The 16,930-nt window shown below is 42.8% G+C and overlaps 1 protein-coding gene and 1 long non-coding RNA gene across 2 annotated transcripts in view; one reads left to right on the plus strand and one right to left on the minus strand.

The window, feature by feature from the left end:
- LOC140200779 (uncharacterized) overlaps positions 1-15,648 on the minus strand; it is a 37,252-nt gene extending 21,604 nt beyond the window's left edge. Inside the window, exon 1 of the long non-coding RNA XR_011886728.1 lies at positions 15,488-15,648. This is a non-coding gene — a long non-coding RNA (uncharacterized lncRNA). The remainder of the gene's footprint in view (positions 1-15,487) is intronic.
- LOC140200342 (serine/threonine-protein phosphatase 2A 55 kDa regulatory subunit B beta isoform) overlaps positions 1-16,930 on the plus strand; it is a 395,776-nt gene that overhangs the window by 311,034 nt on the left and 67,812 nt on the right. The window lies entirely within an intron of this gene.

Consider the following 16,930-nt stretch of genomic DNA (forward strand, 5'->3'; position numbering starts at 1 on the left):
TTTGTCTGGAAGGCATAAAGCAACTAAATTGCTGGAGCATGTTGACATTAAGAAAGAGGATGTGCTGGAACTTTTGAAAAATATTAGGATAGTTAAATCCTGAACCAGACTGGTTATATCCCAAGTTACTATGGGAAGCAAGAGAAGAGATTTCGGCGCCCTTGGAAATGATCTATGCATCCCTGCAGGCCACAGCTGTAGTATCAGATGACTGGAAGGTGGCATATGTTATTTTTGGTACAGAAAAGGGAGTAGGGAATATCCTGGGAACTATAGACCAGTGAGTCTTTCTTCAATGGTGGGAAAATTATTGGAGAAGAGACAGGATTTACAAGCATCTGAAGAAGCATAGTCAGCATGGCTTGGTGAGGGTAAGTTGTGCCTCAGGAGCCTGATTGAATTCTTTGAAGATGTGACAGAACACATTGAAGAAGGTATATCAATGTATGTGGTATATTTGGATTTTAGTAAGGTGTTTGAAAAGGTTCCCCAGGGTAGGCTCATTCAGAAAGTTGTGAGGCATGAGATCCAGTGAATTCTGGAAATTTAGAATTGGCTTTTCCATTGAAAGCAGAAGCTGGAAGTAGATGGAGCATATTCTGCCTCGAGGTCAATGACCAGTGGTCCTCTGCAGTTTCTGTTTTGGGACCCCCAATCTTTGTGATTTTTATAAATGACTTGGATGAGGATATGGAGGGGTGGGTTAGTAAATTTGCAGGTGCAAACAGTTGGTGGTGTTATGGATGGTGTAGAAGATTGTCAAGGGTTACAACAGGATACTGACAGGTTGCAGAGCTGGGCTGAGAAGTGGTAGATAAAATTCAAGCCAAAAAAGTGTGAAGTGATTCACTTTGGAAGGTCAAATTTGAAGGCAGAATACAAGGGTAATGGAAGGATTCCTAGCAGTATGGAAGAACAGAGGGATCTTAGGGTTCACCTGCTTAGATCCCTCAAAGTTTCTGCATAGGGTGATAAGATTGTTAAGAAGGTGTGTTGCCCTGCATTGGTCAAGGGATCGATTTCAAGAGCCACGACTTAAAAGTTGCAGCTCTATAAAATCCACACTTAAAATATTCTGTTCAATTCTAGTCACCTCATTCTAGGCAGGATGTGGAAGATTTAGAGAGGGTTCTGCCTGAGTGAGAGAGCGTGTCTTATGAGGAGAAGTTAAGTGAGCTGAGGTTTTTTGCTTTGGAACAAAGGAAGATGAGGGGTGACTTGATAGAAGAGCAGGAGATGAAAAGAGGCATAGATCTAGTGGATAGACAGAGACAGGTGGGGAATGGCTAATACAAGAGGGTGTAATTTTAAGGTCAAAGTCCTAGGGGAAGTCAGCAGGTCAGGCAACAGGTATGGAAATGAATAAACAGTCGACGTTTTGACTTCAGAATAAAAAGGTGGTAAAAGTGGAGGGACGATATCTAGAAAGTGATAGGTGAAGCCAGGTTGGTAGGAAAGGTGAATGTCTGAGAGGACAGTGGACCATAGGAGAAAGGGAAGCAGGAAGGGACCCAGGAGGCGTTGATAAACAGGTGAGAAGAGGTAAGAGGCTAGAGTGGGAAATAGAAGAGAGGAGGGGGGAATTTTTTTTACTGGAGGGAGAAATCGATATTCATGCCAACAGGTTGGAGGCTACTCAGACAGGGTGTTGCTCCATCACCCTAAGGGTGGCCTCATCATGGCACAAGAAGAGGCCATTGACTAACATGTTAGAACTGGAATGGAAATGGGACTTACAATGTTTGGCCACCAGGAAGTTTCACTTTTGGCAGATGGAGCAGAGGTGCTCATTGAAGCAGTCCCCCAATTTACAACGGGCCTTACCAATGTAGAAGAGGTTGCATCAGGAGCGCTGGACACAATAGACAGGCCCAGCAGATTCACAGGGGAAGTGTTGGCTCACCTAGGAGGACTGTTCGGGGCCCTGAATGGAGGTGAGAGAGGCGGTGAATGGGCAGGCGCAGCACTTCTGTCGCTTGCACGGTAAGTGCGGGGAGGGAGTTCATTGGAATAGGATGAATGGAGAAGGGAATCACAGAGGGAGAGATCCCTGCAGAAAGCGGAGAGCAGTGGTAGGATCTATTTGAAGATGGCCGAAGTTGTGGAGGAGGATGTGTTGGATGCAGAGGCTGGTGGTAGATAAGGACGAGAGGAGCATTATCACTGTTAAGGTGGCGGAGGGTGGGGTGAGCACAGGTGTTCAGGAAATTGGGGAGATGTGGGTGAGGGCAACATCAATGGTGGAGGAAGGGGAACCCTGTTCTTTGAAAAAGGGGGACTGTCCTGGAAGGGAATGCCACATCCTGAGAACAGATGCAGTTGAGATGAAGGATCAGAGAAAAGGGAAGTGTATTTTTACAGGAGACAGGGTGGGAAGTATCATCAAGATAACCATAGGAATCGGTAGGTATATAAAAGATGTCAGTTGACAGTTTGTCTTCAGAGATACAGACAGAGGGATTGAGAAAGGGGAGGGAGGTGTCAGAGATAGACCGAGTGAATTTAAGGGCAGGGTGGAAGTTAGTGACAAAGTTGATGAAATTGATGAACTCTGCATGGGTGCATGAATCAGCACCAATGCAGTCGGTGTAGCGCAGGAAGAGTTGGGGGGCATTACCAGGGAAGGCTTGGAAGTTGGACTGTTCTATGGAGCCAACGAAAAGGCGGGTGTAACTGGGGCCCATGCGAGTGCCCATGCCTACACCTCGAGTCTGGAGGAAGTGGGAGGAGCTGAAGAAAAAGTTGTTGATGGTGAGGACTGGTTCTACCAGATGGAGGAATGTGGTGGCGGAGTAGATCTGGTTGCTTTCTTTTATTGAGAAATAAGCGGAGGACTTTAAGGCATTCATGATGGGGGATAGAAGTGTATAGGGACTAGACATCCATGGTGAAAAAGAGGCAGTCAGGGCCAGGGAATTGAAAGTTACTGAGGAGATCAAGAGCATGTTAGAGGTAGGTGGTGGATGCGTAGATTGCCCTGCCAGGGATAGTGGTAGAGGCAAATACATTAGGGACATTTAAGAAACTCTGAGATAGGCACATGGACAATAGAAATATGGAGGGCAATATAGGGGGGGGAGGGTTAGGTTGATCTTATTAACATCGTGAGCCAATAGGCCTGTGCTGTGTTGTAATATTCTATGTCCTAAACTTATTGTGAAGCTTCTGCCATCAGGCCTTTCTGGATCTTACATGTCAGGACATAACTTGTTGAAATATTGATTTCATGCTCAGGCCAACAATAAGTTCTGTCGTTAAATAATTATTATCAGGTAAGATTTACAGTACATTATTGCCTTGAACATTTCCTTTTACATTTTTACTGATAAACACAGTAAACTGTGCTATAGTCAGCCCTTAAGCTTCAAACCAATAAAAATAGAACTGTCAAATAAATGTATAATTACATTTCTCAAAGTTATTAATTGTGACATGTTTTGATGAAGCTCCCTAATCATAATTGGGAGGTCTCAGCTTCGGCAATCCAGGATCATTCCTGACCTTGGATTCTATCTGTATGGAGTTTGGACATTCTCCTTGTCATGGCAAGTTCTCCGGTTTTCTCCTATATTCCCAAAATGTGTTGGTTGATTGTGTATTGGTTGCTGTAAATAGCCCCAGGTGATGGGGAAATCAGTGGACAGCTAATGGGTGTGTGTGTGTGTAAGTAGCTTCCCTCTGTTTTGGAAGCAAGTATAAGACTTAACTAACCATTGCTCTTGAAAATAGTGTCCTTTTCAATCTATGTCCTTCGTTACTGACTCAACTGCCCATCAAGATAGTTTCTCCCAAACTACTCACAAAACTGCTCCATTAATTCCGTACCTGTTCCCTTTTAAACTTATTATAAAAGCTTCTGCCACCAGTCTGTTCTAGATCATAAGTGTCAGAATGGTCACACTAACACTCTAATTGGAAGATCAACACCAGTTACATTTACTTTGCCTTATCGCTGAAGTCTCTCATCTCCTGCAACCATTTTGGTAAATCCCCTTAACCTCTGTAGTACATCCATGTCTTTTTGTGAAAATAAATATTTTCTCATAATAATTTCAGTGCTATCACAGCATTTATAGCAGACGTAAAAGGCTTTTGAACTGTAAATCCTGTAATTTTAATAGCGAATCCACTCATTATAACATTCCCTTGAGTTAAGTAGCTGATGTATGCTAGTATAATAAAAATCAAGTACTCATATGTTGCAATCAGTTGGCATAGAATTAGACCTAACCTACAAACTGCACTTCAAATGAATTAGAGTATTAAAAAAATCAAATGGTTACAGATTTGACAGCAGAGATGTGTGCAGCACAACACTTTACAGTACAGGCAACCCAGGTTCGATTCCCGCCACTGCCTGAAAGGAGTTTGTATGTTCTCCCCATGACCTCATGGGTTTCCTCCAGGTGCTCTGGTTTTCTCCTACATCCAAAGATGTACCAGCTGGGAGGTTAATTGGCCATTGTTAGTTATCCCATGATTAGACTAGTCTTAAATCTAGGGATTACTAAATGGTGTGGTTCAAAGGGCCAGAAGACCCTAATCAGTGCTATATCTCAACTTAAAAATATAGAACATAGAAATTTACAGCATATTACAGGCCCTTCGGCCCACAATGTTGTGCCAACCATGTAACCTACCCTAGAGACTGCCTAGAATTTCCCTAGCGCATAGCCCTCTATTTTTCTAAGCTCCATGTACCTATCTAAGAGGCTCATGAAAGACCCTATTGTATCCATTTCCACCGCTGTTCCAGCAGTGCATTCCACATACCCACCACTCTCCGTGTGAAACACTTACTCTTGACATCCCCTCGGTACCTATTTCCAAGCACCTTAAAACTATGCCCCCTCATGTTAGCCATTTCAGCCCTGGGGAAAAGCATAGATGGAAATTGAGAGGTATTATCAAATATATGGGTGTACAATTAAACAAGAGAAAATCTCCAGATGTGTGTGTTGTTAAGAAATGTCTGAAACTTTCAGTTCCGCACTTTAAGAACGATATAAAGCCTATGTGATAGGAAACTACTACCAGCAGACCTTCTTCCCCAGGTGGATGAATCCACATTGCCACTGCAGCCTCAGTCATAGAAACTGTCTAAAACGAATGCTGGAGTTAAAAGCAGATTCCTGGAGCCACTCAGGAGGTTGAGCAACAACTGTAGGAAATGACAGAAATTATCCATTGTTCATTTAGACACTAGAGATTGCAGGTGCTGGATTGAGGACTCTGGTGTGAGGTTTGTGAATGCCTGCCAATTTTGGTATACGGGGAGAAGCAGGAATCTCGATGCAAAGATTGTGGACTGCAAGAGGAAACTGATAATGATAAATTTCCTTCCAGTGAATTTGGTGCAGTTTGTGGTTTCAACATTGGAATTAGAATCAAATTTATTCTCTATGAGATATGACATAAAATTAGTATTAGTGCAGTTCAAACACATAAAAACCAATAAATTACAAAAATAAATAGTGCCAAAGCAAATAAATAAATAGTTGCATTCCTGGACCATTCAGAAATCTGATGCAGAGGAGAAGTAACTTCCTACATCATTGAGTGTGAGTCTTCAGGCTCCCGTACCTCCTCCTTGTTGTAGTAATAAGATGAGGAATATGGTGAGGCATCATATTTGAAAGCTGTCTTCAATAGAAGGGTTGGTGATACCCATGATGGTGCTGGCTGAGTCTACAGTCCTCTGCAGCCTTTTGTAATCCTGTGCATTGGAGGTTGCTTACCAGGCTGTCATGCAACCAACAGGAATGCTCTCCACCCTATATCTATAGTAATTTGTAAGTCTTTGGCGAAATAACAAATCCCCTCGATTACTAACAAAGAAAACCACTCGTTGCCTTCATCATTATTACATCGATGTGTTGGGCCCGGGATAGATGCAAGAGGTTGCTTCCCAATGTCATAAGGTGCCTGCCTGAGATCGTCTAGATCTCTAAGGGGCAGAAATCACTGCATCCTTGGAAACTAAGTCTAGAAGACCATAAGACATAGGAGCAGAAATAGGCTATTCAGCCTGTCAAGTCTGTTCTGCCATTCCATCATGGCTGATCCCCGATCCCATTCAACCCTATACACTTGTCTTCTCGCCATATCCTTTGATGCTCCGACCAATCAGGAAACGATCAACTTCTGCCTTAAATATACCCATGGACTTGGCCTCCACTGCAGTCTGTGGCAGAGCATTCCACAGTTTCATTACTCTCTGGCTAAAAAAAACTCCTCCTTACCTCTGTTCTAAAAGGCCACCCCTCAATTTTTGCAGTACCCTCTAGTTCTAGATACCCCCATCACAGAGAGCATCCTCTCCACATCCACTCTATGTGGTCCTTTCAACATTCAGTAGGTTTCAGTGAGATCCCCCCCACCGCATTCTTTTAAATTCCAGTGAGTACAGGCCCAAAGCTGCCAAATGCTCCTCGCATGTTAACCCCTTCATCCCCAGCGTCATACTTGTGAACCTCTGCACTTCTATTATCCCCATTTAGATATTAGTCCGCACTATTGTTTCTCTCACCAAAATGCATTATCATACATTTCCCAACACTGTATTCCATCTGCCACTTTTTTGCCCATTCTTCCAATTTGTCCAAGTCCTGCTGCAATCACATTGTTTCCTCAGCACTGCCTACCCCTCTACCTATCTTCGTATCATCTGCAAACTTTGCCACAAAGCTAGCAATTCCATTATTTAAAACATTGACAAACAATGTGAAAAGTAGCGGTTCCAATATTGACCTGAGGAACACCACTAGTAGCTGGCAGCCAACCAGAAAAGTCCTCCTTTAATCTCACTCACTGCCTCCTGCCAGTGTTTTCCCTGTAATGTCATAGGAATTTATCTTGTTATACGGCCTCGTGTGGCACTATCAAATACCTTCTGGAAATCCAAGTAAATAACATCTACTACCTCTCCTTCGTCCACCCTGCTTGTTATTTCCTCGATTTGTCAGGCAAGGTTTCTCCTTACAGAAACCATGCTGACTTTGACTTATTTAATCACTAGTCTCCAAGTACTCCAAAACCTCATCCTGAATAATACTCTCCAACACTTTCCCAACCACTGAAGTTAGGCAAACTGGTCTACAATTTCCTTTCTTTTGCCTTTCTCCTTTCTTAGAGAGAGAAGTGACATTTGCAATCTTCCAGTCCTCCAGGGCCATGTCAGAGTCAAGTGATTCATGAAAGATCATGACCAATGCATCTGTTATCTCTTCAGCAACTTCTCTCAGGACTCCGGGCTGTAGTCCATCTAGTCCAAGTGAGTTATCCACCTTAAGACCTTTCAGTTTGCCTGACATTTCTTCTTTGCAATAGCAATGGCACTCACTCCTGCTCCCTGACACTCACAGACCTTTGACACACTGCTAGTGTCTTCCACAGTGAAGACTGATGTAAAGTACCCATTAGGTTCATCTGCCATTTCTTTGTCTCCCTTTACTACCTCACCAGCATCATTTTCCAGTGGTCCAATATCAACTCTCACCTCCATTTTATTCTTTATATAACTGAAAAAACATTTGGTGTCCTGCTTTATATTATTGGCTAATTTGCCTTCACAGTTAATCTTTTCCCTCCCCTGATAAGACAGACAGGTGTGCTGCTTGTGGCGAGAAGGGAGCACTTCAACCTATCTTGAGTGCATGCAGAGTCAATCTTTCCAGCGGCATGTACACTTGAAGACATAACAACATTCTCAAAGTTGTAACAGAAGCAGTTGAGCAGAAAGTACTGCAGCACAACTTATCTCATGCCCCATGCTGCACAGAACATCGCATATCATTTGTGAAAGAGGGCTCCAAGTCAAGGGTGTACAGCTTAGGCTCATGATCAAGCATACTTTCTTCAGCCAATGATTGGTGTGTCAAGGCCAACCTGGGCGGGAAAGGCAGTTTCCCAGAGCAAATAGTTTTCACAACATTGCGTCCGGATATAACCGTATGGTCTGACACCGGTAGAGAAGTGGTTATTGGTGAACTCACAGTCCCCTGGGAAGACAACATCGATGAAGCCCATGAGCGCAAGTTAACCAAGTATGCAGAGTTAAGATCAGAGTGCAGAGACAGAGGGTGGAAGGTCTAATGCTATCCATTCAAAGTAGGCTGCCGTGGTTTTATTGCGTTCACTTTCCAGAATTGGCTGCGTGACCTTGGCTTCACTAGGAGAGAGATCAAGTCAACCAGCAGGGCTGTAGCTGAGGCAGCAGAGAAAGGATCAGCATGGGTGTGGACCAAGTATGTCCAGAGGGGCAGATAGTCAGACAGTGTATACATCTCTTGCAAACCCTTCAGTAGTTGCATAGATACCTGAAGAGCAGACTATCTGTTGGATGGAAGTGACCAACAACTCTGATAGAGGCAGATGCCAAGTTTTTAAGCTCAACAGTGGGAGGTGTTGCTTTAGCACTGCTGGCCCACTACCTCGAGGGAGTCTTGATCATAAGCAGGCCGAAACTCCTGAAGGCAGGTGGCAGATCAACTGATGATTCCACTGGTGATAGCACAGGACAGTTAACATCTTAGTCCACGTGTATTTTGGAACTCTTTTCCCTTCTTATAACTTTTTGGTTGTCTTTTATTGGATTTTAAAAGCTTCCCAATTATCTAACTTCTCACTCATTTTTTCTACCTTGTATGCCCTTGTTCAGGCTTTTATGCAGTCCTGAACTTCCCTTGGCAGCCACAGTTGCCTACGCCTGCCTGCTATTTGAGAACAACTGCTTCTGTAGGACATATCTATCCTGCACCTTGTGAACTATTCCCAGAAACTTCAGCCACCTCTGCTCTGCCATCATCCCTGACCGTATCCCCCTCCAATCCACCTGGGCAAGTTCCTCTCTCATACCTCTAATTCCCTTTATTCCATTGTGATACTGATACATGTGACTTATGCCTCTCCTCTCAAATTGCAGTATGACTTCTATCATATTATGATCATTGTCTCCTAAGGGTTCCTTTACATTAAACTCCCTAATAAGATCTGGGTTATTGTCAACGCCCAATCTAAGATAGCCTTTCCTCAAGTAGGCTCAAGCACAAGCTGCTCCAAAAAGCCAGCTTCTAGGTTCCAACAAATTCCCTCTCTTGTGATCCAACACCAACCTGATTTTCTCAATCCCTTTGCATATTGAAGTTCTCCATTACAGTTGTGTCATTACCCTTATTACACACCCTTTCCAATCTTAATCCCACATCTTTACTACTATTTGGAGGCCTATATATGATTCCTATAATGGTTTTTTTTACCCTTGCAGTTTCTTATCTCCACCCACAAAGATCCAACATTCTCTGACTCTATCACCTCTTCCTGAAAATGAAATTCCATCTCTTACCAACAGAGCCACACCACCACCTATGCCTTCCTGCCTATTTTTTTGATACAAAGTAGAAAGTTGAAAGTTGTTTCCACTGGTAGGTAAGACTAGAACTAGGGGACATAGCCTCAAGATTCAGGGCAGTAGATTTAGGGCAGAGATGTGGAGGGCCTACTTTGCCCAGAAAGTGGTGAATCTGTAGAATTCTCCACCCAAGGAAGCAGTGAAGGCTACCTCAGTAAATATATTTAAGACCAGATTGGATAGATTTTTGCATAGTAGGGGAATTAAGGGTTATGGGGAAAAGGCAGGTAGGTGAGATGAGTCCATGGCCAGAGCAGCCATGATCATACTGAATGATGGAGCAGCCTCAACAGGCCAGATGGCCTACTCCGGCTTCTGTTTCTTATGTTCTTCTATCCTTTGGTGTTAAGCTCCCAACTATGGCCTTCTTTCAACCAAGATAGAAATAGAGCTGTTTCCAAAGCTACAAACAAAGTTGCTGTTAGGCACCATTGACTCTAAGCTCCTCCTTCCAGAGGTGGGGCTTTTGGAAATGAATACCAAAAAGAAGGGAGATCAGCATGTCAAAGAACAAAGTGGATCAGAAGGTTGGAGAGAGAAGGATGGTGGGACCAGAGTACTAGGGGTGGGAGTTTGGTTAGGGACTGGCAGCTGAGCATCTGGTGGGGTGTGTAAAATAATAAGATGGAAGTAGGAGAGCAGCAGCTGAGCATCTGTGGCTGGAGCACTGGATTTCTCTGTTGGGAGTGAGGAGTCAGTGTATTTTGGCTAGGAAATGGGGAAGGGGCAAGCACTGAACTCACATCATTCACTCACCTAGCAGTGTCTTATCCAATGCTGAGGACATCTTATATACAGGTCAATTAGGCAATCTTAAATAATTCCAAAGGTAATCTTAGACCCAGAGTGATGTCATCATGTGAGCAACTGACATTGAAGCCACATGGTGACACTTTGAAGGATCTTTTCTTATGGTGGGACAGGCCAACTTTGGAAAGCTGTCAGCCAGTGAATTACTGTACCTCTTGTTATATTGTTATTTAGATGTCATTCACAGCCTGCATGCTCTGAATGCTGAATCCTTTGTAATGAACATGGTTCAGCTGATGTGAAGTGCCAAATTTCACAATGTATGCTGGCGACATTAAACCTGATTCTGATTACATGTGCTACAGAAAATCCAACCTCAATAATGCTTTTTTTAATGAATATAAAAAAGTAGAGTAAACCATTATCCCCTTGCACTTATCTATTCAGTGTCATGGTGGGTTTATTTTTTAAAAAACACTACTATATTATCATAGTCTGATCTTCATTAACATCCAAACATTTATCAATCTCTCTTAAGCATACTCAGTGACAGAGCTTACATAGCAGCCTGGGATAGTGAAGTCCAAATAGTCACTGTTCTCTGGATGAAGTTTCTTCCCATCTCCGTCCTTAAAGTTCAAGGTCTAAGTAAAATTTATTTTCAGAGTACATACAATGCCTATAAGTATTTACCTCTTGAACATTTTCATGTTTTATTGTTTTACAATAATAAACCAGTGGATTTAATTTGGCTTTTTTGACAATGATCAACAGAAAAAGACTTATGTCAAAGTGAAAACAGCTCTCTACAAAGTGATCTAAATTAATTAGAAATATAAAATAGTAGATTGTACAAGTATTCACCCCTTTAATGTGACACCAAACCATCACTGGTGCAGCCAGTTGGTTTTAGAAGTCACAATTAGCTAAATGGATATCACCTGTGCAAACAAGGTGTTTCAATTGATTGTAGTAAAAATAAACTCAAATCTGGAATGGCCAACTGCTGGTGAGTCAGGATCCTGGCAAAAACTAGACCATGAAGATAAAGGAACACTCCAAGCAACTCCTACGACAAAGATTGAAAAGCGCAAGTCAGGAGATGGAAACAAAATTTCTAAGTCACTGAATATCCCTTGGAGTACAGTTAAGTCAATCATCAAGAAATGGAAAGAATATGGCACAGCTGTAAATTTGCCTAGAAGCAGGCTATGCTCAAAAACTGAGTCCCCGTGCAAGAAGGGGACTAGTGAGGGAGGCTATCAAGAGATCTATGACAACTCTGCAGGAGTTACAAGCTTCAGTGGCTGATATGGGAGAGACTGCACATACACCAAATGTTGCCCAGGTGCATTGCTGTTTTATGGGAGAGTGGCAAAGAGAAATCCACTGTTGAAAAAAAAACTCACATGAAATGTCAGCTAAAGTTTGCCAGAAGACATGCAGGAGACCGAAGTCAGCTGGAAGGTGGTTCTTGTCACAATGGGGTGCTGGGAACAAACCCAAATGCAAGACACAGACACTGAAGTACAAGGAACAGGACTTAACTAGATTAGGAACATGACAGGATTCAGACAAGGAGCAGGGACAAGAATGCAGACTTGGGCTAGGGAAAGAAGGACTATGACTAGAAACCATGGACTAGGAGACAAGGCTTTGACTCCAAGACCAGGACTGGACAAGGACCCAGAACCTGGGTCTTGCCTCAGATCCCAGAACCAGGCAAGGACATGACATGGCTTCAGGATGGGATGTGGCTGGGGTCTAGAGGCCTGAGCTTGGAGACAGGCTGGGGCCTTGGCTGCAGGATCATCAGGGCTTGGGTTCCTGGGGCTCAGAGACAGACTGGGAACTGAACATCAACATAGAACCAGGATTTATCCTAAGACAAGCCAGGACTCAACTTCATCTCCACACCAAGGTAGGATATGTTCCTCCATCAGGTAACAGCAAAACAGCCAGACTTACCCCACAGAGGCGAGGACAAGAGACAAACACCAAAGAATAACAGACAGTTCCATCTCTGCTCCAGGGAAGCTCCAAGTCTCAGTTCAGCCAGCAACCTCAGCTGGCTACAGAAACAGCCAGATCCCTACCTAAAAGACTACCCTAACAAGTGGCAACAAGGCTTCATGAAGCAGTGCTCATCCAACCAGGCCTAGAGATCACAAATAGTTTCACTAGCCTTCCATCAACAGGTTACTCTAAAGGGGACTAACAAGACAAACCAGCAGCCTACACACACCCCCAAGGCTACTTATATTCCAAGCCCTAAGATGGGAATCAGGTGCCTATGCTTAACTCAATCAAACAAGGGACAGCTGGAAGACCCGGAGTCCTAAGTACACGGACCGGACCATGAACCGGAATGCGGACTTTACGGACTAGACCATAACAGTTCTATGGTTTGATGAAACAAAAATTGAGCTTTTCAGCCATCAGAGTAAACACTATGTATAGCATAAACCAAACATCACACATCATCAAAAACACACCATCCCTACCATGAAGTATGGTGGTAGCTGCATTATGCTGTGGGGATGCTTCACTGCAGCAGGCCTTGGAAGCTTTATGAAGGTAGAATGCGGCAAAATATGGTAAATCCTGGAGGAATACCTGATGCAGTCTGCAAGAGAACTGCGACTTGGGAGAAGATTTGTTTTCCAGCAAGACAATGTCTCCAAGCATAAAGCCAAGGCTACACAGGAATGGATTAGAATCAACAAAGTTAATGTCCTGGAGTGGCCAAGTCAGAGTCCAGACCTCAATCCAATTGAGAATTTGTGGTTGGTCTTGAAAAGGGTTGTTCACTCATGATCCCCATGCAATCTGACAGAGCTTAAGCAGTTTTGTAAAGAAGAATGGGGGAAAATTACAGTGTCCAGATGTGCAAAGCTGATAGAGACCTATACACACAGACTCAAGGCTGTAATTTCTGCCAAAGGTGCATCTACTAAATAGTAACTTGAAGGAGGTGAATAATTATGCAACCAATTACTTTGTGGTTAATAATTGTAATAAATTTATATCAATTTGTAGAACTCTGTTTTCACTTTGATATGAAAGGGTCTTTTCCATTGATAGTGTCAAAAAAGCCAAATTAAATCATCTGTGATTCAATATTGTAAAACAATAAAACATGAAAACTTCCGGAGGTGGTGCGGGCGGGGGGGTGAATAGTTTGTATAGGCACTGTATGTGTCACCACATACAACCCTGAGATTCTTTTTCTGTGGGCTTAATGCTTAATGACTGATCATTTATTTTGATTCTGTGCCCAGCCAGGAGCAGTGTGCTCCCTGCATCTCCCTCTCAAGCCCTGTAAGCATTTTGGATGATTCTGTGAAATCACTTCTCATTCTCCTGAACTCTCTGAATACATAGGTTCATACTTCTTAATCAATCCTGACAGAAGATTTCTCCTATCTCATCAATCTGCTTGTTAAACCATCGTTACAAATCTTCTATAATAGGATACACTTCCTCAAGTTGAGGAACTGGCGCAGAGCACAAAATCAGGGTTCTAAATAATGGCAGTAAGATATTTCTTACAAATGCACTCTTGCACTAAAGGTGAACATATAATATGTCTTCCTTAATGCTTGTTGTACATGGATGTTCTTTCAGTGATTATGTACATACCCCTGAAAACAAATTCCTTTCAAATTTTCATGTTTAAAAATGTTCTCTTTGCCTAATTTTATATATTATTATAGAATCTTAAAACATAGAAACAGTTCCTTCAGCCCACGTCATGCATGCTGACAATGACTATATACACCAATCCCATTTGTCTGACCCTTCTCCCTCTACTCTGTGTCTGTCCAAATACCCTTTAAGCTTTGTAATGGTATTGGCCTCCACCATCTCCTCTAGCAGTTCATTCCATAACCAACGCCTTTTGTATGAAAATCTTTCCACTCAGATCTTATTTAGATTTCTCTCCTTGCACCTCAAGTCTATACCTTCTGGTTCTAGACTTCCTTGGAAAAAAGGCTCTGACTATCTGTACTATTACCTTCAGAATTTTATAAATTGCAGTAAGGTCATCCCTCAGCCTCCTATGTTCTGGTGAGAATAAATCCAGCCTTCTAACCTCTTAGAGCCACCACCCTCTATTTGAGTCAACATCCAGGTGAATATCTCCTGCAGTCTTTCTAGTGCTGCCCTTCCATTTACCTGTTTTCAGTGAGCCTGTCTGCATCCCCCTGAAGCCTATCTGTATTCTCCTCAGAACTGTGACTGTCATCCACCGCTCTATCATTTGGAAACTTGGACATACTGTACTTGATCCTCTCATCTAAATCTTTGATATGAATCATAAGCAGCTGTCACAGCCTCCCTGTGCAACAATGGATTAGCAAGTTGATTCCTGGCCCAGGGGAAATTCTCCTATAGGAAGTTATGAAGTGTGGGCCTGTACTCTGCAAAGTCCAGAAGAATAAGAGATGATCTCACTGAAATGTCCAAAGTTCTTACAGAGCTTGAAGGGGCAAATACAGGGAGTGCATTTCTCTTGGTTCGGTCTTGAGCTTCAAAGGTCACAGTCTCAAAATTAAAGGGTCAGCTATTAAGGACAGAGATGGGAAGAAATTTCTTCATCCAGGGGATAGTGAAAGTTCACTAGCCAAAGATCAGTTTCTGAGAATATTTTTGACAAAGATTGATAACTGTTTAGATGTTAATGCAGCCGTGTTTGCTGTCCATTGATTTCTACCTTCCATTTGATTAAAGGGATTTCTTGTGCTATTTTCTTCTTATACTATCATCTGCAATACAGTGGAGCAAAAGCCCTTTGCCTTTTTCCTTCTGTTACAATTTTACTGCATCCTTTGACTCTCGGGGAATACTGAGAATGAAGACTAGCTTGTATTTATCTGGTCCATGAACTGGAAACAAAGGCACTCTCGAGACGTTTTACAGAAAAACTAGACCCTCCACCCAAGGGTAAATTGAGGGTCCCACCACTGCTGGTGGCACTAGGAAATTGGATAAAGCATGGTTACCCCTCAACAATGAGGATACTGGAGAGGAATATGGCTCATGGTTGTACACGGGCATTATTCAGCGACAGGTCCTTTCCACAAAGACAATGGGCAGTGCAGAAACCAACATAAGCAACAGTTCAAGCAGACAGAACATTAACATTGAATATATTTCACTGCTGTTCACCCTATCAGCTGAGATGATAGGGTTGCCATGACAACAATTACCGCAATGTTGTCAGCTAACAGGAGCTAACCCCTTTAGAAGTGGAAGAGGCCTTGCTACCCAAATAGCTATCTTCCACTAGCTACACTGATAACATTACCTTCCCCCTCCTCTCACCTGCACTGTTCCCCACTCTCGGTCTTCCAGTGAAGTAATGACTGTGCTGCAGACTTAGAAGCGAATCATTCTGACCTGCAGGTTAAGTCTTCATTTCTTTTATTATTTGGTTTAAAAGGATTGAATTCGTCCTCGAAAACAAAACCCTGCATCAGAATTCCTCTAATGCTGTCCTGGAATCAAACAGGGAGTGGCAGGAAGTTGAATAATATGGGCAACAATAATAAAAAAAAATCAACATGAATGAAATTGGATTAACCTTCTGGTACGCGGCTGACGTAGTTCTGTAAATCTCAAATCGACCTTTCATCCTTTCTGTCAGTTCAAACATTTTCCACTCCAAATAGTCCTTTCTTGTTTTCCCCGTACGGTTCAAAAGTGCCTAAGTAACTGCTTTGCATCACTAATGTGAGCTGGAAATAAAATTGGTGGCATTAAACTGTCGAAAATGTCAGCCGTTTGTCTTTGGCAACCAGCCGACTGTCTGTGGGAGTGTTAATCTGTCTTAATGCTTTTTTAAAAATTCTCATCTAGTCTTTTTTTCCCTGGAAGCACAGGTCGAGATATTCATCTGTGCCTTTACAGGACCATCACAGTGCGCATCCACAATTATTCCAGTCATGAATTCAGAAAACAACAGCATTGAGCAATGACCAGAGCAGTTCAGATCACTTATTCTACTCTCTTCCACAGAGGGCCCAATTGAAATAAATAATTCCCTGTGGCTCTTTGTGGAGCATTTTACTTTATTTTGCTCTAGTGCTTGGCCTGCCACTCTGTGCTCAGAGGAAAATATTGTTCTGAAACAACCATTCTAGCCTTCTCAATGTGTGAAACTCAGCAGACTGAACAGCATCTCTGTTGGCAAATGAATGGCCAACATTTTGGGTGGAGACCCTGGTAAATCAGGAGCTGGGGCCGGATCTGGAAAGTGGAGGGAAAGAAGGCTGTCAATCCAGGTCCCAGAGGAAGATAAGTTTGGTCTGGGAGTTCTGGGTGGGGTTAGGGAGAAATTTCACACTGAGTGTGGGAGTTTGCCAAGAGATGTCAGCACAGTGATGCATTGAAAGGACAGAACCTGAGTCAGAATCAGGTTTAATATTACTGGCATATGTCGTGAAATTCAGCCTCTACTCTGCACTGAAGTCTCAGCAGTGGGAGTCGGAACCACGACTTTTGATTTGGGTCAGAATGCTCCCTGTGGAGGCATAACTTAGATATGTAAAGTAATGTGGCCCTACTGGGAAGAAAGAAAATTTCAGGAAATTATTCAGTGTTGTTTTATATTACTTGTAAGTTGTAGCTTTTTCAACCCTTAATCAATATCAAACCTACCCTCAGATTTGTTCTGCATGTTTCATAAATGTTAATAGAATCAGACAGCTAAAGCAGATAGAAACCAGCCCTCAACCCATCAGATTTGTGCTGGCCATCAACCGCCCA

This window comes from Mobula birostris, chromosome 7, assembly GCF_030028105.1.
Source record: "Mobula birostris isolate sMobBir1 chromosome 7, sMobBir1.hap1, whole genome shotgun sequence".
NCBI classification, from domain to species: domain Eukaryota; kingdom Metazoa; phylum Chordata; class Chondrichthyes; order Myliobatiformes; family Myliobatidae; genus Mobula; species Mobula birostris.